General features: G+C 45.2%; 1 protein-coding gene, 1 long non-coding RNA gene and 1 pseudogene across 5 annotated transcripts in view; 2 read left to right on the forward strand and 1 right to left on the reverse strand.

The window, feature by feature from the left end:
- The window catches only part of LOC140522101 (inner centromere protein-like), a 576,743-nt gene that overhangs the window by 383,229 nt on the left and 166,652 nt on the right, over positions 1-26,862 (forward strand). The gene's annotated exons all lie outside the window — the stretch shown is intronic.
- LOC140524436 (transmembrane protein 202-like) overlaps positions 1-26,862 on the reverse strand; it is an 81,427-nt pseudogene that overhangs the window by 41,386 nt on the left and 13,179 nt on the right.
- On the forward strand, positions 14,574-23,678 carry LOC140524437 (uncharacterized). Its single transcript, XR_011973722.1, has 3 exons — positions 14,574-14,919; positions 18,096-18,240; positions 23,312-23,678. It is a non-coding gene; the product is annotated as an uncharacterized lncRNA (long non-coding RNA).

Here is a 26,862-nt window from a genome sequence, read left to right on the forward strand (position 1 = left end):
TCTTTTGAACATGTAACGAACATCGGAACTGAGTGAGATCTCAGAAGTTAGAATGTCAGGGCTGGGAGGGCCTTAGAACAGGGGATGTCAGAGCTGGGAGGGGCCTTAGAACATGAAGTATCAGGTCTGAGAGGGGTCTTAGGACAGGGAATGTCAGGGCTGGAAGGGGCCTTGGATCATGTCCTTGGAGAGCATCAAATCGAGCAGACGATGGTAGAACTGGAAGAGCCCTTTGAACAGAAGAGAGCAGGCTTAGAGGGAGCCTAGTCTTCCTCTGATGCTGATAGCACCTGAGTTCAAATGCTCAATCTGCTTCGTACCAGTTGTGTGATCTTGGATGAGTCACCTAGGGACTGGACCAGGTGACTTCACGTCTCATCACTGGATGTAGTCCAAACCCCAACTGAGGCTGGAGAAGCAGCACACACCGCTCTCCTCTGATGGAGACTTTGCCTCCTGAAAGTTTCTTTTATTCGGGCCGGATTTTGTTGTTGGGTCAGCAGCCCTGGAGCTGAGGTGAACCTTGTAAACAAGTCCTTCCTCCTCCTCAGGGCCCTGCCCAGGGTTGGCTCAGCTGGGGAGCCACTGTGGAATCCTCCTCATTGCCCTCCCACCCAGTGTGATCTGCCTTTTCACGGTAGGGGTGGGACCATGGTGGGGGGAAGGGAACAGAGCTGGCCCCACCAGGGCCATGCAGGGGATTTAAAAATCCAAACCAGAGATTTCATAGGAACATGGACTCGGGCCAGAAGGAACCTCAGTGGCCATTGGAGAAGGGTTTAGGGCCTGCCCTGCTATTTTCAGGCTTAGACATTGGCCTGAGTCAGTGAGAGAGTGAGTCCCACACGTGGGACCAGGCTGCACCTGACCCTGGCCTCCCTGATTCCAGGCCTAACTGTGAGACCACTGCAGAGGGCTAGCTCCAAAGATATCCAAACCTGAGGGATACTTAGCATTCCTCTAACCCTCTACCCTGCTCCTTTTATCCAAGAGAAGAAACTGAGACTTTAGAGAAGGAATCTAATATACTCCTAGCCCTGCATGGCTGGAAGGGGCCTTTAAACAGAGTGGCAGAGCTGGGAAGGATCTTGGAGGTCACTCAGTCCAGTCTCCCCATTGGACAGATGTGAAAACTGAGACCCACAGGGTTCTATGACTCACTGGTGTTCATTCACTCAGTGGTCAGAGCTAGGATTAAGACCTGAGCTTTAGTCTAGGGCTCCTTCTAATCTGAAAGAGGCCAGGCTCAGGCCTTGGGGCTGGTTTTCTATTCTTGGGGACAGATAATCATCCTCTGTTTATGTCTGGAAACAGAAAGAATGTCGTCCATGGCATATAACAGTTCCTAGGTCACAACATCACAGCTTCGGAGGCCATCAAGTCCAACCCCTTCTTTTTGCAGATGAGGAAACTGAGGCCCAGAGGAGGGGAAGAGACTTGCCCAAGCTCACACAGACATGGGATTTGAACTCACATCTTCTGACTGAATTGTCTTCTGCACTATAACCTGCATTCTTTTTCCTTCCCTTCCTCAGCTGAAAAGATTCCTAGCTGTAGCCCTAGCGTCTGAGTGGTACAGTAGATAAAATGTTCACCCTTGGAGTCAGAAAAACCTGAGTTCAAATGTGGCCTCAGACACTTACTAGCTATGTGATCTGGGGGAAGTTGCTCCACCTTGTTTGCCTCAGTTTCCTCATCTGTAAAATGACTAGAGAAGGAAATGACAAACCACTCTGTAATATCTCTTCCAAGAAATTCCCAAATAGGGTCACAAAGTCAGGCATGACTGAACAACAACATCCCTGCTAAATGCCACTTACAGGTCCTAAAATACGTGACCAGAACAAACACTTCTAGGATAGAGAGGTCCTGAATGACAATAATCATAGGTTTTCTCAGAGGATTTAGGCCTAGAAGGTGCCTAAGAGAAGTCTTGCTGGGCTGTGCCCTCACAGCAAAATGAATCTCCCAGAGGAGATCTGAACCCAGGGCCCCTCACTCCAAAGCCAGTGCTGTTTCTACAACACCTGCAAAGGGAAAGCTCTTCTAGTTTTGATTCCTGTGAAGACATGAAGACAGCATGCCCATGAAGAGCTTGGCCAAAGGTCTCCTTGTTAACTAAGTTAACAATGTTAAAAGCTGAGGAAGTGGCAGTGTGGTGCTGGATATGAAGCCAAAGGACTTAGGCTCAAATCTCAGCCTATGTAATACTGTATGAGGTCAGTTCAGTTCTCTTGACCTCAGTTTACTCATCTTTAAAGTTGGGGATTAGACTAGATGGCCTCTAAGATCTCTTTTAGATCTAGAATCCTATGATTGTCTTCTAACATTGAAAATGTCTCCTTAATGGAAGATGAGTACTTTGTTCCAGCCAACATCACTGAAGGATGGCTGATTGACTCAGAGCCAGTTCATGCACCCTAGGATATACCCTTGAACTTGAACTGTATGAGAATGCTACATGGATAGAATCAGAGCTGAGACTCAGAGCAGAGATTCTTAATCAGAGATCCACAGATCCCTTCGACTCCAGGGAGTCCGTGAACTTGAAGAGGGAAAAAATGACTTCCTTAGTTTCACTAACCTTTGGTTTCCTATATAATCCTGTGTATTTTCTTTTATGCATTTAAAACTGTGATCCTGAGGAGTCCATATGCCCCACAGATTAAAGGAGTCCCTGACACAACAAAGGTTAAAAATCCCTGGGCTCCAGAGACTCTGAGTATGTTACTAGCAAGAGAAGGCCACACCCCCATGGGAGCTCTAGGGACAGCCTTGCAGTTCCAGAAAGGAGGGAATCATCGGAGCTCAAAGAGGCAGTGCTAGATGACAGAGGAAGAATTCCTGGGCAGCACCAAGTTCCAGAACTAGGCATCCTGGAGAGAGGAAGAGTTTCTGATACAATACTACCTCCCAGCAGCTAACACGGGAGTTGGAACGGCAAAGGACAAAGCCACGATACAGAGCCAGGATGGAGAAGAGTAAACCTAAACCCTGACACTGATTAGTGCTTTGAGTTGAGGTCTAAGTGGGTTGAAGGGGAAGGGCCCTGCTCTCTGGACATCATAGCCTTTCCTTTTTCTATTTAAGGATGAACCATAAATATGGAAGACTGTAGCAATCCCTAGGTGCTGGGGATCTGGGGAAGGTAGAGATCATGTGAGTTTTATCCTCATCACTAACAAAGTGCCTGACTCATAGTAAATGTTTCATATCTGTTCATCCAAAAATGAATATTCTGAGATTAACAAAACTTGACCTGCATTGCATGTTATGCTAGCCTGAGTTTTTAATAATAATTATATTTGTCACCAACATTTATTGAGAAGCCATTTACATATATAATCTCATTTGGTCCTCACAGATGCTCTCATAATCCCCATTTCACAGATAAAAAAATTGAAGCAAGCCCAGGGTCACACAGCTAGTAAGTGTCTGAGGTCACATTTGAACTTGGGTCTTCTTGATCCCAGACCCAGCCCTCTGTCCACAGCACTATCTACTTGCCACCTTGTATGGGAGCTCGAAGGTCCTTTCCCTTTTCTGTAGTCACCCAGATGATAGCCTCCTGGGTAAGACTGTAAACAAAAGGGTATCATTTGTGACACCTTCAAAACTAGATGGAGTCAGAGCTTCCCTCCTGGACCAAGCTTGTAACTATCCCTCAAAGTGTTCCTTCTAACTCCTTCTCCCATTGGGGAGTTCTCCCTGGAAGATCCCCAGAGTAGCTATCCCTGATACTCTGAATTTAGCCTAGGTACCTCCACCCCATTCGTCCCTGCTTTTGGGTTCCCAGTTATGGGTTGTCTGCCCCCGCTTAGAATATGAATCCCTTGAGGAAAGAGACTCCCTATTTGCTTGCATTTTAATCCCTAGCCCTTAACCCAGCAAGCTAGCAAGTCCTTCATAAATGCTTGTTGACTGACTGATCAACATTATGTCCCGGATTTGTGATTTCTAGCATCCTAACACTAAACACAGCTTCATAAAGCAACAAAATTCACCTTCCCAGCCTAAAATCAAAACCTCTCCCAAGACCCGTCAATACCAAAGATGAAAGGACGGCTTTCTTCAGTTGGGGTTCCTGTCTTGGAAGAGATCCAGCCCTTACATATCTAGTGCAAAGGGAAACCTATAAATATCAAGGCTTCCTGCCCTTGCAAGGGATTGGCTGCAAAGTAACCAAAGAAAACATTTGTTTCCTGTGTGAAGAAAATATTAAGAGCTTCTGTTCCTGCAAACCAGAAGAAAGAGGGCTGAAAATGTGCCATCCATGGCTGTCTATCTTGATGGTCATTGGGATGACAAAAGGAGCCAGAGCCCTTCTAGAGAGGTTTGGGTGCTAATAACACAATAGCATGTATACTACTTGCACGCACATACACACACACACACACACACACACACACACACACACACACTCTAATGGTAAAAGAAATTCATACAGTCCTAGACTCTCAGGGTTGGAAGAACCCTTAAACATCACAGGCTTATAGTTCTATAACTAGAAGGGAGCTCAGAGGTCATCTAATCCAATCCTCTCATTTTACAGATTGATAAACTGAGGCCCAGGGACTTGCCTGAGTTCATACAAGTGGTATCAAAGGTGGGAATTGAATTCAACTCCTCTGACTCCAGAAGCAGCATTCCTTCTAGGGTCCAAACTCTTCATCTCTAACATCCAAGGCCCCTGGGAAAGGAATTAGCCTTGTTTGGCTTGGTGACAGAGGGGAGAACTAGAAAATTGCAAAGAGGTTAATTTGGAATAAATGCCAAGAAAAATGAACAAATTGGGCCATTTGCAAATGGAATGGTGGGCTTTCCTTCATTGAAGGAAGGTCTTTGACCACTTCCCAAAGACTGAATAGAAGGGATTCCTTCCCAGACATGGGATGGACCAGAGATCTCAACTGAAATTCCATGATTCTGTGGAGTACAGACCATGAGTGGTGGAGGGGTTTGCCCAATGGTACTCGACTGGTTAATGACAGATTGGACCTCAGCCCCAAGTCTGGTGCCACCACCCTGCTGTGGCCTCGTTTCTACAACAAGGAAGTCAAAAAGAAGTAATGTTCAAAATTCCTAGTTGGTTTCAGATGACAAAATTGTCTCAGCAAAACCAAGAGATTTTGGTTGTTAATCATATAAGTTTATAGCCCAAATAAAAATGGCCCTGGTTTTAGGTAAGACAGAAAGGTAGAGTTTCTTCCTGGCAGAAAGGCCTTGAGCAATTTGTTGAGAAGATGGAAGAAAGCTTCTAAATATCATCTCAACCTGGAAAGGAATAAAGGCAGGTTGTATTCATGGTAGATGAAAGGCAAAATGATTGATTGTTTATAAAAGAAAACAAGCCTGGGTAAAGTTTAACAACCAGCTCTCCAGAAAGAAAATATATATATGTATATATAATATATATTATTATGTATGTATATATATAATATATTATTATATATATAAAACACTTACAAGTGTAATCGGCAATATTAACATTTTTCTCCATCACTTAAGGTGAGACAATCAACAACTGTCAACAATAAATCAAATCTTGATTCATATCACTTGCCAATTTCCGATATGTAATTGCTGATGCTAAAATTTTAACAACTGGATCTAGGTGTTGAGTTGACTCCAGCTCACCCCTAACATCACCACTCCCCAAGGAACCCATGCACAGATTTCAGATTTCCAGATAGGAAAACAATTTTAATTGAAATTTAGCATTCTTTCAATTAGCTAAAAATAGGATTGAGAAGGGGTCTACAGACTTTACCAAACAGTTACAACAAGGTAAAGAAGTAGTACTCTCAGAACCCTAAGACAAGAAAGAAATAAGCCTTGACCTCAGGGAGCTTCTATTCCACTTGATGGCTAGTCATGTCATCATTTCTCTGACGGCATGGTCTTCTTCAGCAACGAAGGACAAACACAATCCCATGAGGAGATGCAGCTGGCTGAATGGGGACCCACCTAGATGGTAACTCAACTCCTCCTCTCCTGTTTGCTTCCCCCTCCCCTTCCTTCTTGCCTCCAAAGGAAGATAAATTTGGATGGCCAAAAGATGCCCAGTTGATTTGGATTTTACTGCCACTTTTCCTTTCCTTTCCTTTCCTTTCCTTTCCTTTCCTTTCCTTTCCTGTCCTTTCCTTTCCTTTCCTTTCCTTTCCTTCCTTTCCTTTCCTTTCCTTTCCTTTCCTTTCCTTTCCTTTCCTGTCCTGTCCTGTCCTGTCCTGTCCTGTCCTTTCCTTTCCTTTCCTTTCCTTTCCTTTCCTTTCCTTTCCTGTCCTGTCCTGTCCTGTCCTGTCCTGTCCTGTCCTTTCCTGTCCTGTCCTGTCCTGTCCTGTCCTGTCCTGTCCTTTCCTTTCCTTTCCTTTCCTTTCCTTTCCTGTCCTTTCCTTTCCTTTCCTTTCCTTTCCTTTCCTGTCCTGTCCTGTCCTTTCCTTTCCTTTCCTTTCCTTTCCTTTCCTTTCCTTTCCTTTCCTTTCCTTTCCTGTCCTGTCCTGTCCTGTCCTTTCCTTTCCTTTCCTTTCCTTTCCTTTCCTTTCCTTTCCTTTCCTTTCCTGTCCTGTCCTTTCCTTTCCTTTCCTTTCCTTTCCTTTCCTTTCCCAAAATCTTAAACCTACTTCTCTCTGAATCCCATATTTAGGACAACACTAGGGCCCTGCCCAAGCTCCACTTAAGGGCTGTTTCTGGACCCTCCAGACTTAACAGTGATTATCAATAGTAACTGTTGCTGTTTCCCTTCCTGCCTTATGTAGTTATTTTTCTTTGCCTCATTAAAGAGACCATCCCCTGACTACTTCTCAAACAGGCCTATGCCCAGAATGGGTGTAACCTCACCCTAAGTTTGTACCTGAATGGAGTTTGGCCTAAAGGGGCCAAGGTCTCCCATTGAATTCTGGGCCATCTCCAGTCATCCTGAGGATTATCTGGTCACTGTATTCAGATGACTCTGGAGGAAAAATGAGGCTGGTGACCTGCACAGCCCTCCTTCACTCAAAGCAAAGTCAAGTGCAAGTCATGTCATCATTTCTCTGATGCGATGGTCTTCTTCAACAATGAAGGACAAACGCAAGTCACTGATAATACTCAGTACGTAAAAGAAGAAAAGCATTTTATACTCTGTATAAAAAATATAAGTTTAGTGACACTCACTATGGAAATGTCTCTTGTCCTCCAAAACCAGGAACAAGACTAATGACCCTGTTATAAAATAACATTGTTCTACATGAGAGGGAAGAGCAGGGGAAAGGGGAGGGAAATGGGGAAGGAGAAAGGGTAGGGAAGGAAAGGAAAAGAGGGAAGTAGAGAAGGAGGGAAGGAAGGAGGCAGGGAGAGAGGAAATAAGTTTTTAGTAAGTGCCTACTATGTGCCAGACAGTGTGTTAGTGCTTTACAAATATTATTTCATAAAGCTTCTGTTGTACACACTTACATCCCTGGGAACATGATCTGACATGTGGTTGACTTAAACCTATGTAATAAGATGTTTAATAGATGCATTGAATAACTGTCGCACAACCTCAAGCAAGTTATTTTGCATATCTGTACCTCAGTTTCCCCATCTGTAAAATGAAGGGGATCCCCACTAACTTCCTATGACTTATATCCTATGTAACTTTGACTGAGGGAAATGCTGAAATTGGAGAAAGGTTGCATAAATGAATCACAAGTCAGCAAAGTACCTCGAGGGGTGACTGAAGCCAGCACATAGTTCCCAGACTATTCACCACATGAACAGAGTTCTTTGAGAGCATTTATGCATTAAAGGATTGTTCCCTCTGAAATATCAAGCATGAAACAATGTTATCAGGAATACACGTGACAATATTTCGGTATGAACACAGGATGAGTTTCTTCGATTTGGGGCCAAGATGTTCCCAACCTTCCTTGCTCTTGGGAGACTTCATAACCCTAGACCCCAACCCCCTCCAGGACCACCAACTTAGGGGTTTCATTCATAGATTTCCACCCCAAAAGGTGAAGGCAACCAGATTAATTGGATTATGCCGTTCTAGGGCATCTCTTTTCTTCCAGGCTGGCCAGGAGTGAACTGAGCTGCCCACGAAAGCCAATTCTGCCTCCAGAGAAGGAGCTAACTCTCTTACTAATCATTCTAGTGATTCTTAAACCTTCCCTAAAGTCAGGATACCAGAGAAAAGCTCACTCACTGGTCAGTCAGTCAATAATCATTTATTAAGCATCTACTGTGTGCCAGGCAGGACCTAGAGTCAGAAAGATCTGAGTTCAAATTTGGTCTCAGACATTTACTAGTTGTGTGACCTGGGTAAGTCACTTCACCTCTTTACCTCAGTTTCCTCATCTATCAAATGAGTTGGAGAAGGAAAGGGCAAACCTCTCCATCGTCTCTGCCAAGAAAACCCCAAATGGGGTCACAAAGTGTCAGAAATGACTGAAACAATGGAGTGACAACAACAAAATGTGATGGGCATTGTATTAAACATCAAAAAAAAAGGGTAAAAGACAGTCCCTGCCCTCAGGGAGCACACACACATACACATACACACACACTCACACATATGCACACATACACATACACACACACAAGCTATATGCAGGATAAAATGGAGATAATGAAGAAAATTAAGAATTAAGAAAGATCTGGAAAGGCTCCCTGTAGAAAGTGGAATTTTGGCAGAGACTTGAAAGAAACCAAGGAAGGAGGTGGAGATGAGAAGGGAGAGCCTTCCAGCCATGGAAATGTCCTGAGCCAAGATATGGGTGGAGAGCCTTGTTCAGAAATCCCTGGTGTCCCTGGATTGAAGAATATGTTTGAGGGTAAGTATAGGACAACTGGAAAAGCACTAGATTTGGAAAGGGAGAGCCTGGGTTCATAACCCAAACTGCTACCTATGACCTGCGTGACTCTAAACAATGTTTCATTGCTCTGAGTCTCAGTTTCCTGATCTGTAAAATGAGGATATTTTACCAGAGCAGAGAGTCTCCACTTTTTGTGTGTCCTGGACCTGTTAGGCATCCTGGGGAAGTCTTTGAACCCCTTCTCAGAAACGTGGTTTTAAATGCATAAGATAAAATACACAGTGTTACAAAGGAAGTCAATTATATGGAGATAACAGTTATCAGAATATTTTTCAAGCCAAGTTCACAGACCCTGGGCCTGTGGAGAACGCCTGCACAAGCCGGTCCCTGAGTTCCATTGAGAGGCAACAGGATACAGCAGACTTGGTGTTAGAGGACCTGGGTTTGAAGTTCTACTTTATCATTTGCAGCCTGTGTGATCTCAAGTAAGTCACAAAGTAGAAAGCCCATATTGGACTCCTCCATCTCCTCATCCACAAAATAAAAGAGTTGGGACAGGTTACCTTGAAGGCTCCCTTCAGCTCTATATTTGGTGAGTACATCAAAAGGTCTAGCCTAAAAAGGCCAAGGTGACCCACTGCATCCTGGGTCAACTGTGGTCATTCTGAGGAATATCTGGTCACTGGCTCCAGATGGCTCAGGAGGAGAAAGTGAGGCTGGTGACCTTGCACAGCCCTCCTTCACTCAAAACAAAGTCAAGTGCAAGTCATGTCATCGTTTCTCTGATGTCATGGTCCTCTTCGAGAATGAAGGGAGAACACAACCTGTGATTCTCAATCTATGATGCTCTGCCTCTAAATCTGCGACCCATGATCCCTCCTTCCAGGATGGACAGGGGCAGACAAAACTGTCCAAGAAAGGCAGATCTGATTCTAGATGACCAACAAGTATTTATTAAGTGCCTCTTACATGTCAGGCACTATGAGAAGGTGCTAGGTCAGAAAGGCAAAAGCCCCAGTCTCTGCCCTCCAGGAGCCAGTGGGGACAATATGCTATGTAAATGACAGGGAATCGGCGGGGATGGCAAGGGCATTGGGAAAGGCTTCTTGCAGAAATGGAAATTTAGTTGAGTCCTGAAGGAAGCCAGAGAAGACAGGAGACAGAGATGAGGAGGGAAAGAATTCCAGATATTAGGAAACTGCCAGTGAAAGGCACAGAGGTAGAAGATGAAAAGTCCTATTGGGGGAATCATCCAGAAGATGGTTGTCACTGGACCACAGAAAACATGGAGGAGAATCAGGTTTATAAAAGTGGAGAGGCAGGTGAGGCTTTAAAAGCCAATCAGAGGATTTTATATCGATCCTGGGGGTAATCAGGAGCCACTGACACTCATTCAAGATGGTTAGACCTATGCTTTAGAAAAATCCCTTTGGCAATCTAGATGTGAAGCAGAAAGATGTAGAGCCAACTGTTGCAACTGTCTAGGCATGAGGTAACGTGGGCCTGCCCCAGGGTGTGGTTATGAGTGGAGAGAAGGGGACACAGACAAGAGTTTTTTTGAAGGTAGAAAGGATGAGTTTTGGCAACAGATTGGATATGAGGGGTGAGTAAGGGTGAGGAGGCCGGATCACACCCAGTGTGATTACACCAGGATGGTGAAGTCTGGAAGAGGAAAAGATTTGGGGGGGCGGGGGGGGGGGGGAAGATAGTGAGTTTTGTTTTGAATACGTGAAGTTTGAGATGCCCTTGGGACAACCAGTTCAGAACATCCAATGGACTGTTAGTAATGTGAAACTAGAGGTCAGGAGAGAGGTTAGGGCTGAAAAAATAGATCTGCCATTCTTCTGCTGAGAGATGCTCATTATCCCATGAGAGCTGATTAGATCACAGTGAGTCAAGTACTGAATTCATTGAGGAAGGAAGGAGAGGAATTGGAGGGTCAGTAGGCAACAGCTACCAACCTTCCCTGGGTGACACATGTAGATTGAATGAGCCTCAGCAAGAAGACGTTTCCAAGTAAATGGCAAAAAAAATGGGAAGTATTGCCCTATCACCCCACTATGATGAGTGAGGTTGTGAGTCACGTACAGCCCGGATTGTAAAGAATGTCTGAGAATGCTGTGTCAGTAGGAGAAAGCCAGGTGACAAATACCATTCCTGATCCTGGGAACATTCTGATGACTCACTGTTAGAATATCTCTGAGCAATGAACACTGAATTTAAAGGCAGGGGGATGTGTCACCTGCTGAGTGTGTCACCTCAAGAAGTCCCTTCTCTCTAAGCCTCAGTTTCCCTATCTGTAAAATGCTGACCTAAGCCCCTGTCAGCTCATAATCCCATCAATTCTCACTAAAGTGTAGCCACTCCTAAGAGGTCTGTATGAGGACTTTGTTCTGAGCTGCTGCTCATTTCCTTCCTCTTTCTAGGAAAAAAAGATTCCAGCCCTGAAGAAAGCAGGGTTTTTGTATGACAATGTCACTTGATACCTACTGGGGACAGGGCATGTTTGATCTGTGATCTCATTGGTAAAAGGTGACCCTCCACTACATCAGGTGCCAGTCTAGCCTTCCCCAGGGGCAAACAGTCTATTTGTGTCAGGAGTACGACCTAAAGCCAGGTCTATCCAGTGTCAAGGCTGGCATTGTCTCGGGCTGTCCCCATGCCCAAAACACTCTCCTTCCTCATCTCCACCTCTTGGTTTCCCCAGCATCCTCCCTTCTACAGGAAGCCTTCCCGGACCCCTCTTCATTCCGGAGTCTTCTCTCTGTTAATTATATCCTATTTATCCCATCTATATCTTGTTTTAGAATTGTCTCCCTCGTTAAATTATAAACTCTCTGAGGACAGGGACTATCTTTTGCCCCCTCAGTGCTTAGCAGTGTTGGAATGCTCTGTATGAGCATGAGACATCTGAGAGTGGTGGCTAGAACACTGTCCTTGGAGCCAAGAACACCTGAGATCAAACACCACCTCAGGCATGAACTAGTTGTGTGACTCTGGGCAAGTCACTTTAACCTTACTGTGCCTCAGTTTCCTCATCTGTAAAATGAGGAGTGTGGAGTCAATGGCTTCTAGGGTCTCTTCCAGCTCTAAATCTATGATCCTAGGAAACATGGACTACTCCTCCAATGCCTGAGCTAGTAAATGAGAGGTTGTGACTTGTTCAAGGTCACACAGCTGAGGGACAGAACTGGATTTCAACTTAGGTCCTCTGACCTCACCATGGAGGGATGAGTGAAGTGGTTTTTTTTACACTGCAGTCGTTTTTAGACATGTGCCTCCTCTTGTAACAAAGAAAAACAGGTAATCAAAAACCAACCTACGTAGTGATCTTGTGTGTGTGTGCAGCATTCCATAACTGCCCCCACTCTATTTCTCTGGAAGCAGGAAAACCCCTGGGATGGGGATAGGAGGGGGCAGAAATCCCCTTCCCCTTGATGGGATGACATGGGAAGGGGGAAACATTGGGAGATATACCACAAGGGCCATTTCCCTGCTTATAAACCAGCAAACAGGTAGCTCCTTTGAGGACTCTATGTCCCTGACTCTCAGCCATCAATCATCTTCAGAGCAACCTGAGTCACTTTGGGGCAGTCAGGAGCCCCCAGCGTCACTGAGTCCCTCATACAAGCCACCTCTCTGGCCTGCAAATGGGCTGGTTTAGACACTCCCCAAAGCTCTTTCCAATCTATCAAATAGCACTTACTGTGTACCAGGGCCTCGGCTAAGTGCTAGGCATGCAAAGAAAAAGCAAGCAAAAAAAAAAGGAAGGGAAAGAAAAGGAGTGGAGAGGAGAGGAGAGGAGAGGAGAGGAGAGGAGAGGAGAGGACAGGAGAGGAGAGGAGAGGAGAGGAAAGGAAAGGAGAGGAGAGGAGAGGAGAGGAGAGGAGAGGAGAGGAGAGGAGAGGAGAGGAGAGGAGAGGAGAGGAGAGGAAAGGAAAGGAAAGGAAAGGAAAGGAAAGGAAAGGAAAGGAAAGGAAAGGAAAGGAAAGGAAAGGAAAGGAAAGGAAAGGAAAGGAAAGGAAAGGAAAGGAAAGGAAAGGAAAGGAAAGGAAAGGAAAGGAAAGGAAAGGAAAGGAAAGGAAAGGAAAGGAAAGGAACAAACAAGTTCCTGCCCTAAAGAAGCTTACATCTCAGCAGGAAGACAACATTTACGTAGCTTGGTATACCTACTAAGTAGAAAGAACATTCTGTCATTTTTATATCTTTGCACAAAAAAAATATTCTTGTGCCATGAGAAGATTTTCTGAAATATTCATACTATAAAAAGCATTGCTGAAAATAATATTTCTATGATATTAATATCTCAGGGATATTTCATTATTATCCCTCTGGATAATATTTTATTAAGTAAGATAATATTTAGTAAGTCTGGATAAGATTCTAGTAATACTTTTGATAAAATTAATTATAACATTTCTTAGTATTTTAATATAAGTATTTATGTTTGTTAATACTAGTAAATAATATCATGTTAATGATAATATTTAGTAATATTTGTATTAATAATATTTATTGATATTTCAGCAAGGGCATCTAGGCAGCTTAGTAAAGTTCTGGGTCTGGCATTAGGAAAACTGATGTTCCTGAGTTCCAGTCCATCTCAGATACTTAACAGTCTTATGATCCTGGGCGAGTCACTTCACTCTGCTTGCCTCCCTTTCTTCATCTGTCCAATGAGCTGGAGAAAGCGATGGCAAACGTGCTCCAGGACCTCTGCCAAGAAAACTCCAAATGGAGTCATGGAGAATCAGTGAAAAAAAGACTGAACAAACAGCAAAAATGAGGAACCCTCAATCTATGATCCTCTGAGTCCAAGGAAATAAGAGAAACATGAGAAGCCTTGCATGAAAGGACGCAGACCAAAGGAAGCGGATTAGGGCACTGTCTCCACAACGACTACACTACAGAATGAAAACGATACTGAGAGGATGGTAAAATCTAATTAATTGTGGCAATCAATCCCAATCTCAGAACAGACGCCTACATGCATCTCTGTCCTCTCTAGGTGTGGAATGTTGTATACACTGTCAGACAAGATCACTGTGTAGTTTGGCTTTTGGTTTATTATTTTGCTTTGTTACAAGAGGAGGCATATGTCTAAAAAAGGAATGGAATGTTTAAAAAAAGAATTGATTAAAAGAAAAACAAATTAACATGAGGAGAGAGGAGGGAGAAGAGAAAGCAGCTTCAACCAACCCTTGAGCCAACAAAAATCAGGCCTCCAGCTGATATGACCAAAAGCACATGTCCCCTTTGGAAACGAAGACATTTGGCAAAAAGGAATATCTGGCAGAAACGCTGCGTGCCAGGATTTCAGGGCGGTTCACAGGACTCTGTCCCCAGAATCCCACAGCCGAGTCTGAGTCCCAAAGCTTTGCTGTTTTATCGTTTCAGTTGTGTCTGACTCGTGGTAGCCCAGTTTGGGGTTTTCTTGATAGAGTATGGAGCGCTTTGCCATTTCCTTCCTCAGCTTATTTGGTAGATGAGGAAACTGAGGCAAACAGGGTGAAATGACTTGCCCAGAGTCACATAGCTGGTAAATGTCTGAGGCTGGATTGGAACTCAGGAACATGAGTCTTCCTGACTCCAGGCCTGGCTCTTACTATCTGCGTGACTTTGAGCGAGTCCCCCTTCCCTCTGTGGCCTCAGTTTCCGACTCTCTAAAATGAGGGGCAAGGGCTAAGAGAGAGAGCCTGCTCTAATTCCTCGGAAAGCTGGCTCCCTGCCCGAGGGCTCATGCTCTGTAAATGCCACCTGGTGGAAGGTGTTTGGGTAGCTGTGGGGCTCTGTTTGCTTTGGAACCGGGAGATGTAATTTCCCGTTTGGAGAAAAACACCCAACAAAGAGCAGAGTCCAGGAACCGCTTTCAGAGGGGGTGGTTTCCTTTGGACCCGGGGTCCCTGCTTCAAAACATGTGGGCGTCTCTCCCTGCCTAGATTCCCACACTGGATCCAGGTGCGTGTTCACTGGAGGAAGAACATGGAGCTGGGCACCACAGACACAGAGCCACTTTCACCCTCTCCCCTGGCGTAGCGGACAGAGAGCCAGCCTGGGAGCCAGAAAGTCCTGGGTTCAAGGCTCACTTCTGTGTGACCCTGATCAAAGAACTTAAACTCTCAGTCTTCTAGACAACTGTAAGGTGAGGATTGCAGAAGGGTGTCCACCTGCGCTGGGAGAGGACATTTCCTTATCCAGAGGTTTCTCTTATCAATGAAATCACAGGTCCAGCTAATCCTAATCTGCCACTGTCTCTCTGCTTAATTGATCATCTGTCGTAGTCCAGAAAAAAATAAACCTCACAAACTGGTTTTTCTGACCTCCTCTTTCTCGTTCCTCAGCCTTTCTGTCTCTAGCCATGCCCCTCCCTCCTATCAGTTCCCCCCCTTGCTGTCATACCTATCCTTTGTCTGACAAATGGTGAATTCTCATCCCAGAAGCTGGGGTTTTAGGGTTAATCCTAGCCCTCCTCTGGAACCCCATCCATAGTCACTTTCCTGATTGCCTGGTGTCTCCTTGCCTCTCTTGCAGGAAACTGAGGGAGACTACAAAAAATTGACAAGTTAATGCTGGAGGGTCTGTGGAAAGACAGGGCTGCTGATACACTGAGAGTAGAGTAGGGAATTGAGCCAATCATACTAGAAAGCAATTTGTAATCAGGTAAAGAAATGCATTAAAATGTCCATGCCCCTTGACCCCAGATCCCACTGCTAGAATTACACTTTGGGGGAGGTCAGAGATAAAATGAAAGATCCCAAAACACCAAAATATTTAAAGCAGTACTTTGTAGTAGCCAAGACCTAGAAACAGAGTCAACGCCCATTGACTGGGGAATGACTAATCATTGTGGTACATGACAGTCTCGAAAGAAACTTTGAGAAAGCCCCAGCTGGTAAGAATTGTTTCCTGATAGGTAGATTCTGCCCTACCACCTCACCAGGCCCAGTTTGCTATCTCAAATCTAAATCAAGTCAAAATTTGTCTCCCTGCACCTTCCAGCCAGTGTTTCTGCCCTCCAGGGTCAAGCAGACCAAGGTTAAACCATTTTGATACAGAAGGACATAGTTCATGGCCCTCCCCAAGTTAAACATCTCCAGGTGCAAGGGAGAGCCCTTTGTCCCTGAAGGCAGCTCCCAAGACCCTCAGGAAGTCCCTAACCCTAATCAATGCATCTTCCTCAGCCAACCTTCATAAGGCACATCTTGGGTACCTTTCTCTCGTTAGAGGAGCTTCCTCGGCCCCTTCAGGTCTTACAGACCTTACTGGTCCCCACCCCACCCAGGGGTGAGTTACAGTGAGATGTTCAGACAGAACCTCCCTGGAAGTACAGGCTTCTGAAGGGCCACCAAAAGAGTCAAGAGAATAAACTGAAATTATAATTGTAAGGCACCTCATAATATAATAGGTGCTTTGTAAATACTTATACTTCCCCCAAAAAGCAAGACTTCCAAGTCAAAGGAAATAACAGGTATTAATTATGTCTCCTAATATCTTTCACTAGAGTTCTCTTCCAGCTTTGATGGACTTCCTAAAATGTGGTAGCCAGAACTAACACAATTCTAAAGATATGATCCAATCAGAAAAGGACAATGGTTAGGATTGTCATCAAAATGGAAATTTTTACTATAGTTAATGTCATCATTATGGTTTACTGTCATTATAATAGGGTAGTCACTAGGGAATTCATCTCAACAATCATTTATTAAGCACCTTTTGTATAGCGAGCACAAGGAATAAAAAATTTAAAAAAAAGAGGATGAGCTTACCATTAGGTCAGAAAACTGTACTCAATCTGTCCCAGAGTAAGTCAGAACTGTAACTAGCATGGGACCGATGGGGCCTTGCTTCAGGGTGCAAATATTTGGAATGACAAGCTTCCTTCCCACAGTAACCACCCTCTCACCTTATAGCCGGCTCATGCTCCAGTGTGCTCCCAGGGTCCCATCGCTGTGGAATCTGTCTTCTAGGGCTCAACCTTTCCCCTGGACCCTCTGGGAGACGGGCTCCCCAAGCTCTGGCCGTAACTTTACTAAGGATGGTAAAACTGTCCTTCGTGCCATTATGGGCATGCACACACATGCACAATCATTTCTGGTTATGGCTCTGATGGGAGACACTGAATAATAAATACAGTCATGTAATTGGCAAGGATTTAAAGATCCCATGGCTTCTGACCCAAGGCCCCTGTCTTCTAGCAGGTAAATGACTGAATCACCTATATGTATGTCTTGAATTTTAAAAGATTCCTAACCTCCCATGACAAACCACCTATTCAAGTACTTTACCACGTAGAAGGTAAAGCAGTAGTTCCTTCTGACAGCTTATGCTCCAGAAATACATACCATAAATCATCCCATGTAAAAAAGGCACAGAGTCTCCAGCAGTAAGGGAAATGCATTTTGGGGAACCATGATGCACCTGAACCAATCAAGCAGACACTACAAACAAAAATGAGAAAACGCCCAGTAGGAAAGACCAGGGAGAATTCCACTTCTATATTACTGGTGGCATTTGTGGTATCTTTCCAGAGCACAATATGGTAATAGGGAACAAGAGGTAAGAAGACACTTGTACTTTTTGACCCAATAATTTCCTCTGGAAGATGATAACCCTTGAAAATTCCCCAAAGAAATGATTAGTGTGTAGAATGTGTTAATCACTAGGAAAGATGGATGTGATGTCATATTAAGTAAAATACACAGACTCCAACATAATGTGTATGATATTGGGTGGAGGCCTCAAAAGGGCTCTGAATTTAGAACCAGAAGATCTGAATTCAAATTCTGCATCTGCCACTTTCCACCTGCATGACTTTGGGTGGACCATCTCAGGGACTCAGTTTCTTCAACAGTAAAATGAGAGGGGTGGGACCTGATGATCTTTCAGGTTTCATCTGGATGAGCCCATCTAAACTAAAGTTGAATTGTGAATTTGTACATTGGAGTGGCAGAGTTCAATGTTGGGGTTTTTTTTTAAGTTGAAAATTGATAATAATAGTACTAGTAGTAGTAGCTACATAGAGAGTTTTGAGGTTTGCAAAATGCTTTAAATACATTACGTCACTTGACTCACAAGTCTATGAAATAGTCCTATTATTATACCTCATTTTACAGAGCCTGGGATGTGTCAAATGAGTGGCCCCAGGTCATACAGCTAATGTGTCTCAGGCAGAATAAGACCTTGGGTCTTCCTGACTCCAAATCCAGCACTTCAGCTAAAACGTTGCCTAGTAACTCTAATGATAATTAAAAGTCCACCTTTTTTAAAAGTTTTTTTTATGTTTACACTTTTCATTTAAGCACATTTCTTTATATTCAGACATAGCGTCAACATGCCAGAGCTTTCAGAACATCCTATACTGAATGTCAGTACTGAAATCTGGGACCTTCTGCATCATCTCATCTCACCTCTTCATACAAAGGATGAAAGAGAGGTGTGGAGAAGGGAAACAGTCATCTAACTAGTAAGTAGGGGAGCCCTAATGGTAAGACAGGTTTTCTGACTACCTGTATTAGCTCATTCCACCACACCATACCCTGAGCTTCTCTCAAAACATGAAGAACCTCATTATGCTTATACACATCATCTTGATGCTTGAAGATGTTGGCAAATCATCCTTCCCTTTCCCTTATCCAGGCTACATATTCCTCTAATCTTTTCACAAAGGCCCCTGTTTTCCAAGGGGTTCCTTAAACATTTGGACTCCCTGGACTCACTTCTATTTCCTTAGCAATTAAGAACTTAACTGCATTCCTGTAATGATAAGAGAGTGAGGAAAGCATTCCAGCATCCCTTTGCCCTTTGACTCCAGGAGACCCTTTGCATGCCCCAGAGGCCAGGCACAAACAAAGCTAGGGAGCTGGAGCTGGTGGAAGGGATAAAGAAAGAGGAAGGAGTTTTCAAGTAAGGCAGCCAAGAGGAAGCCAGAGAGGCAGTGCCGGCTAGGTGGTGAGGCTGAGTCTGAGAGTAAAGCGGATGCCCCCAGGAGCATGCTGTGCAGGACCAAGAGAGAATGAAGATTCATGCTGAAAGCCCAGTCAGCCAAGAGCCCCAACACCCAACTTGAGACAGCAGTGAATTAAGAAGATGTTTGACTAATTGGTGCCATAGAATAGGAACCCAACTAAACCCTGGAGGGCTGCTGTTGTTGGAGAGTCGGGTCTGATTCTCCACAACCCCATCTGGGGTTTTCTTGGCAGAGATACTGCAGTGGTTTGCCATTTCTTTCTCCAGCTCATTTTACAAATGAGAAAATTGAGGCAAACAGGGTGAAGTGACTTGCCCAGGGTCACTCAGCTAATAATTGTCTGAGGCTGGACTCCAGCCTCAGTGCTCTATCCACTGCTCCATCTAGCTGTCCCCAAAAACCCTGGGTATGGAGGAAGAAAATGGTATTCACAAAATGGGTATACATAACTACTCCTTTGCTAACAGAACTCACATGAGTCATTCTTCTGCTCCTTGCATGCCTTTGAATCAGCCTGTTCTATGTTGAAATGTTTATTTTTAGCCTGATGCTTGCAGGGGAACTGATGACTCCCTCGTCAACAGCTAGCAATGACCCACATTCACATGTTCATTCGAAGCCTTTCCCTCAGTGATAGAGATTGTGATTGCAAAGAGGTCCCCCAAACAGAGCCTGGCCCATATGAACCCAAAGCTACAAAGCTTCTGACATGCCTAAGCCCTGCTCTGATGCTTCCTCATAGTGTAAAGGTGACACTGGGCTCTCAGAGGCAGGCCAGGGGAGCATGGTCTGTGGTCGGGTACCTGGCATGGCCAGGTTTCCAGGACAGGGCTGTCTCTCCCATTAGAACAGGAGCTCCTTGAAGGCAGGGAACGGTTTCACCTTTCTCTTCATCCCTAACTCTCAGCACAATGTTGGAGTCACAGTAAGCACTTCAGAAATGCTTGTTGGTCATTAACTGTTAACTGACTGATGGATTGTAGACTTTGTGACTGGACAGCAGCTCACAAAACCATCTACAAAGACCCAGTTGGGAAAGGGGAAATTGACATCTGGGGAGCATTTCTCTCATTTCTATAACTCCTTAAAAGTCCAGTCACCCAATGCTTTTCCTTCTAACGACTCTGTAAACTAGGGAATGAAGGCACTAATTGTCTCCATTTCACAGCTACAGAAGCTAAGATTCAGAGGTGGGGAGATGTGCTCAGGATTCCAAAGGGAGAGATGGAGGAAGTAGGTTAAGTAGGTTAAGTAGGTTACCAGTCCCACATATTGTGACTGCTTAACAAGTAACTGATTGATAATTGATGATGAGGAAAGACAAAATCAGAGAGATTTTGAAAGGTCCCAGAATCCAGAGAGGAGAAGAATGCAGACTGTCCAGTAGGAGGAAGCTCCACCTCATTCTTCAGATTCTCTCCCAAGAGGAGGGCCCCCCTCTGCGCATCTGTAACTGGTCTCGTTGGGGATGGGGTACCTGAGCTTACTGCCTCTCCTCTCAAAGCCTCTCACTGAGCCATGGTTCTCTGAGAGTAAAACCTCCCAGGTGGCTTTATTACTTGAGGGGTGATTGAGAAAAAAGGCAGCAATTCCAGGGGTGGTCTCCAGGGGCTGGGCCTCCCAGGACTACGAGAACTTTCTCCTCTTTCAGGGGGCCCACCACACCTAAGGGAACGTTCTTCGATCCTGCTTGGAAGACCCAATATTGAAAGAAAAATGGTGCCCAGATCTCCAAGCTCTTATTGGGTGAGGGGTATGGACATATCCAAAGACGACAGTGATATCAAAAGAGAAAGAACCAGACAGAGGCAGAGGCTTTCCTCTCAGGAGGAAGGTGCTACATGCTGGATCAAGCCTCATGTGTTCTCTCTCTACCACCAACAATAGCCACCAAAAAAGACTCTGACCCCACCAGGACTAGTGACTAGATACTTAGTCATTTTAGACTTTGGGATGGCCAGGCCCCCTCACCCCCCTCTCCAAGGACTCCAAGCTCAGAGTCGGAAGGGTAAATTCCCAGGATGCCAGGCCAGATCAGGTCTGATTGCCATCCTCCTGGTAAGCATGTGAGGGCCAACCTCCCTGCACTGCCAACGACTGCTCTCTCTCCCAATTAGCTGAGGTGCCTCCAACCCTTCTGGCAAACATCTGGTGGCTGAGCCATAGCCCAGCCTAGATGGGGCAGCATGCCAACAGGGCGTATCCACCCAGAGAAAGCTTGGGCTGAGTTCAAAGACCACGTGGTCCCTTCTGCCTGCCTGCACTGACTAGGCCTCTCTTTGTTCTGGGGTGTTCCTGGTCTCTTTCAATTCTTCTGTCAGCTTACTAAGGACAGGAATTGTGGCATCCTGGGGTCCTTCTGGATCTAGATCAAGGATTCTTCGGGGAGGTCTCAGAGGCCAGCTAGTCCTAATCCTCATGACACAGCTTAAGAAATTAAAGTCTAGGGAATCTAGGGGATCACCACATGTCAGAGGTGGGATTGGAACCCAGGGCCTCCAACCCCCGGCCTCTCCCTCAAACTCAGGTGCTTTGGCAGGGTTCATGTCTTACAGACGGCTGTGTCCTCCAATACAAGGCTGGACCCCTCCCACTTAAAAATAATAATGGTAACTAGCATTTACAAGGTACTTTGAGGTTTGCAAAGTGCTTTACAAATATCTCATTTGATCCTCACAACAACCCTGAGGAGGAGGTTTTATTAGCACCTGAGGAAAGTGGGGCAAAATGAGGTTCCTAGTTCCCAGACTAACTCTTCACACTCCTCATTTCGACCGTTCTTGGAAATATTCTAATAAACAAGTGACCTTTAACAGTAGGCAGCCAGGTGGCTCAGTGGATAGAGTGCTCAAGTCAGAAGATTTGAGTTCAGATCTGACCTCAGACACTAGTTAACTGTGTGAGCTTGAGCAAGTCACCTCACCTGTGTCTCCCTCAGTTTCCTCAACTGTAAAAACTGTAAAAAACTGTAAGGTCATAATAGCACCTACCTCACTGGGTTGCTATAAGGATCAAATGAGGTACCAAGTGCTTAGCACAGTGCAGGGCACACAGCAGGGGCTTAATAAAGATTTATTTCCTTCCTTCTATCAGAAGTAGGTACCTTATTATGACGTCTTTCCTTCTATGGAGTCAAACTTCCTAGAAGCATCCTGAAGTTATCCAGGCTGCCTTGGGGTCCTCCCTGGAGGTCTTCCTGCAGAAGGAAACACTGGAGGGTTTCTGAGGGCAGTGAGGAGTGGGATGTGGGGTCCAAGGAGGCCAAAGTGATCTTGGGCTGTAGAGACAGCAGAGCCTCCAGGCACTGGGAGGGAAAGGTGCAGGAGCCTGGGCCTACCCAATCCAGGGAACTGTTGGAAGTCCTTCAAAGTAGCAAAGTACAGGGGGTCTCCCTTTAGAAAGGGAGGACCTGGAAAGGGTGGAGAGTGTCCAGAGAGATGTGATCTGAATATGAGAGGGGAGGACAGAACAGGCATATTTATCATCATTATTTACACAGAGCTTCGAAGTTTGCAAAACTACCAATCTTTCCTAGTTGCTCCTCACAACAGCCCTGGGAGGTGGTCCCCATTATACAGATGAGGAAACTGAGGCAAACAGAGTTAAGTGACCAGCTAGTAAGTGTCTGAGGCAGGATTTGAATTCAGGTCTTTCTGACTGTAGATCCAGCACTTTATTCATTGTCTGGTTGAAGGAACAGGGAGCATTTAACATCAGGAACAGGACACTTTTTAATACTCCCTGAGCTGCACTTGCCCCATTAATAAAATGAGGATATTGAACTCTATGGCTTTCCAGAACTAAACCCTTTCCAACTCTAGATACTACAGTCTTTTACAGTTTAAAAAGTGCTTCACATAGTTCAATTTACTTCAACAAACATTCTCCATAAATGGAAGAAAAACATGGAGGAATGAAGTCCTAATTATTATACATGTATATCTTTTAGACAGTATGGGGAAAATTCTTTTTCAGGTGCTAAAACCAAAGAAAATGCAAATAAACAATTTTGTATGAGAAAAAAACACTTAGGGAAAACATAATCTTTGTGTTCATGGGGCTATCATATGAAGGAGAGGTTAGTCTATTTTGTTTGAGCCCAGAGACAGAACCAAGACCCATGGGTGCATGGTGTAGAGACCAACTGAGGCTTGAAGGAGGGAGTATGTCTTCCCTGGAGGTGATGGGTGCCCCTTCTCTGAAAACCTTCAAGTTAAGCCTGGTTACAATAGAGGGACCCTGGCGCTGCTTGCTTCAGTCTTACTTCAGGTCCTTTACCTACCTTCCAACCAAAAGAAACTCATAGTTGTTTCTAAAACTAGGCCCTCTGTTTCACACCTCCATGCATTTGTACAAGAATGCACTTCTCTCCCCGCTCTGCCTGCCCCTCTTTTCGATCTTTCTGCATCTTTCTCATTCATTCAGGTCCCACTCCCTGAGAGAAGGCGCTGGTTCCCTTTCAATTTCTGTGTCCCCAGCACCTCACTCAGAGCCTTGCATAAAGAAGGCATTTGGTTAATGTTTGTTGAACTGAGTTGAATTAATTGAATTCCACCTCCCAATCCAGGGTTCCTCCTGCTCAACCATATCTCCTCTCCTTCATGTGCCCACCACCGCCAACCTGTGATTTCATCTCTTCTTTCAACCAAGAAGGAGGCCACAAATAGATCTGACCACACCTTCTCAAGAAGATGGAGAGATGGGAGGAGGGGGGTAAGTGATTGAGCAGCGGTGCATTTCGACCTAGTTCAGCGATGCCCCGTCATCACTAACTGGTCAAGGCAGTGGGTGCTGGAATCAGCTGTTGCCTCTCTGAGAGCTACTGTCCAATTTTCAATGAGAAACTTCAAACTGGGGCTTGATTTATCGTTTTGTTAATTATCTGAACTTGAGAAAGCATTGATAATGCCGATTAAATGTCCAAGGGTATCCTACATACATTTTGGTTGTTGGCTTTGGAGAGCTGATTGTTAAACATTTACCAGTACGCCCTTGGATCAAGGTCACTTTGGAAGGAGGGGTCTAGGATCCCTTCTGTTTAGTCTTCTTACTGATAAATGACTGCAGGCAGGGATCTCGTGTTAATCAAATCTGTAGAGGAGGGCTCAAAGAAAGGCTTTGGATAACAGGCCCCACACAGCTAGAACATCCCACTACATTGAATGAATAAACCAGAATTGAATCCAACAATCCAACATATTCGTAGCAGAGAATCGTGACTAAAGAGATGCCCTCAGATTGCAGAAGACCTGACTTTGAGTCCCACCACCAATGCCAACAGCTAAGTGACCCTGGCTAAGTCGCTGCTCAGTATCTCAGGTAAATGTCTCAGAGTGTAAATTATAAAAGTGAAATCACCAATGAAATCACAGGTCAGAACAGGAAAAAAAAAATAACTGTCCCTACCCTCAAGGTACTTACAGTTTACTGGAAGGGGGAAAGATATAACATAGTAATACCTAGGATTTATATAGCACTTTACAAATATTATCTCTGGGAAGGAGGCACTATTACTACCCCTATTTTACAGATAAGGAAACTGAGAAAATAGCGGTTAAGTAATTTGCCCAGGTTTACACAGGATTTGAACTTAGGTCCTCCTAACTCCAGGTTCAGTGCTCTGGTAAAATAGACATTCACTAATAAATTCATTGTGTGTGTTCGTCCTTAATTGCTGAAGAAGACCACGTCATCAGAGAAATAATGACATGACTTGCACTTGACTTTGTTTTCAGTGAGGGAGGGCTGTGCAGGTCACCAGCCTCACTTCTCCTCCAGAGCCATCTGAATCCAGTGACCAGATATTCGTCAGGATGACTGGAGATGACCCAGGATGAGGCAATTGGGGTTAAGTGACTTGCCCAAGCTCCCACAGCTAGTGAGTGCCAAGTGTCTGAGGTGAGATTTGAACTCAGGTCCTCCTGACTCCTGCACTGGTGCTCTATCCACTGCACCACCTGGCTGAAATAAATATATACACAAAAACGAAAGAGAGAGAGAACATCAACCACCGAAGAGAAAGGGAAAAGTTTCCTATAGAAAGTGGCCATGAGCTGAACCTGGAAGGACAAGGTTATGAGACAAAAAAACGAAAGTGAGGAGAGAGTGCATTCCAGGCATGGTGGGGCCAAGGAGAAATGTAAAGTCCTATGCTTGGGTTGAAAAAATCAACCTCTCAAGTCCCAAGGCAGCAGTTTCTCCTGAAAAAGAGGTAAAGGTTTTATTACAAACTTAATATGAATCAACACTACAACATGATGGTCCCCCCAATATACACCCCCTCAAGCCCCATCAGAGAAGGGTAGCATTCAATACCTGGGAGATGTTCCGTGCTACTGTACCCCGCCCACACCAGGTCACATCTGGAACATTCCCTCCCGTTCTTGGCATCCCATTTTAGAAAGAAGGCTGATGAAGCAGAGAGCTCTTACAGGGAGGTTAGAAGCACCAGGAAGGGCTTGGAGCCTGGCCACTGATGGAAATAAGGGTGTTTATCCTGGAGAAGGGAAGCCTTGGAGTGGGGAGGAATAGGAGACCTGTCTTCAAACATTTCAGGAACTATCATGGGGAAGAGGAATTAGGCTTTCTCTGTTTGACTACAGAGAGCAGACCTAGGGGCAATGGGTAGATTTCGGTCCCAAGTAAGAAAAAACTTAATAATAAGTAGACTATTAATCATTAATAATAATTAGCTCTAATAATTAGGGCTGAGCAAAGGTATAATGGGCTGCCTTGGGAGGTCATCACTGGAAGTTTTTGAAGGAAGATTGGATAAGCGCTTGTTGGGGATTCCATAGAGAAGAGATGGGGTCAGTTATAGGCTGGACGCCAGGAGTCAGTTGGCATTGTGATTGTGTGTAGGGGTGTAGGGGTGAATCCTGGCCTTTGACATCCCCTGTGACCTTAGACAGGTCACTCAACCTCCTGAGCCTGGATTAACTCAACTGTAAAAGGTGAGGGATATAGGGTCCCTTCCAGCTCTGAATCATAGATCCTTGGTCCTGCTCCCCCAGGTTCCTTCCCATTATGGGATGTGGAGGCAGAGGGAGGAGCCAGACACCCTTAGATCTGCTTAGCTATGACCAGACCTCCCTCCTATTCCTGCCACGAGCTAAGAAGGAAGGGACCTGACTTCAGACACCCCCCTAACTTCCGTGGTCCACCTCTGTGCCCTGTCCGCATCTCTAATAAGCCTCCTTTCCCAGGGTGTAGCTAGGTCCTGCCCTCAGGGGATGCTAAGGGCCTGGTTTCCAAGGCCAGGGGTGTGGGGTACCTGAGCCAGGCCAGTTCTCCAGGTTTCTGCAGGGCTGCTCAGACCAGTCAGAGAGCCTTAGGGAAACTTCCCGCTTTTTTCCACACTGGCCCTTTCTTTCCCACCCCACCCCCAATCCATAACCAGGCCAGGGGATGAGGCTCTGCCTCAGCATAGCAAAGATTTTGGAGAAATTTTGCCAAAAAGAGGAGGGAGAGACCAGGAAGTGGCCTGTGTCCCAGCCCTGGTTGTCCCCTCTTGGTCCTCTCACGCATCTCCCCTCCACATGAAAGGGAGAAGGAGTGATCACACCTCCAAGTGCTCTCCTCCACACAGGGAGGCTTAGGACCCTAGTAGTGGAGGGGAGAGAATCCTCTGGGCCTGGGGTCAAGATGGCATCAAAGCCACAGCCCTATGGAGCCAAATGTCTGCCAAGCACTTCCCTTATAACTCCCCTGGGAGATGGGTCATGGATCACAGATCTGCAAGAGACTTGCCTTTATCTAGTCCAACCTCTCTCATTTTACAGATTTGGAAACTGAGGCCCAGAGAAGGGAACAGACTTATTCAAGGATCCCCAGTAGCCAAGCCAGAATTCATATCCAGATCCTTGAACTGGCAATGAAGAAACATGATTGTCCCCATTTTGTGAGTGACTAAACTGAGGCTCAGAAAGGTGGAGCCAGGCCCACAGCTCATCTCAGATCCAGGAAGCCCTAGCTAGGAGTGTTAGGAATCACATTTTAAAGCAATCCCTTGGGTCTTGGCTCCCACAAATACCTGCTGCCTCTGCACTCATTCCAGCAAGGTTGGTGAGATAACTCTGAGTCACTTCTGTCTGTGTGGGGTTATGGATTAGCTTAGTC

Source organism: Notamacropus eugenii, chromosome 2, assembly GCF_028372415.1.
Source record: "Notamacropus eugenii isolate mMacEug1 chromosome 2, mMacEug1.pri_v2, whole genome shotgun sequence".
In the NCBI taxonomy this organism is placed as follows: domain Eukaryota; kingdom Metazoa; phylum Chordata; class Mammalia; order Diprotodontia; family Macropodidae; genus Notamacropus; species Notamacropus eugenii.